Genomic DNA, 367 nt, shown 5'->3' with positions numbered 1-367 from the left:
GGGGAAGAGAATAAAAGAGGGGAAGAGGAGGGAGAGGGAGAGGGGAGAGAAGGAAAGAAAGGAGGAAAAGGAAAGAAGAAAAAAGGAAGTAAGGAAAAAAGGGAAGGGAGGGAGGGAGGGGAAGGAAAGAAAGGAAGGGCCGGGCGCGGTGGCTCAAGCCTGTAATTCCAGCACTTTGGGAGGCCGAGACGGGCGGATCACGAGGTCAGGAGGAGATCGAGACCATCCTTGCTAATACGGTGAAACCCCGTCTCTACTAAAAAATACAAAAAACTAGCCGGGTGAGGTGGCGGGCGCCTGTAGTCCCAGCTACTCGGGAGACTGAGGCAGGAGAATGGTGTAAACCCAGGAGTCAGAGCTTGCAGTG

This window comes from Mandrillus leucophaeus, unplaced genomic scaffold (assembly GCF_000951045.1).
Source record: "Mandrillus leucophaeus isolate KB7577 unplaced genomic scaffold, Mleu.le_1.0 Scaffold23, whole genome shotgun sequence".
NCBI lineage: Eukaryota > Metazoa > Chordata > Mammalia > Primates > Cercopithecidae > Mandrillus > Mandrillus leucophaeus.
This window is presented reverse-complemented; position numbering follows the sequence as displayed.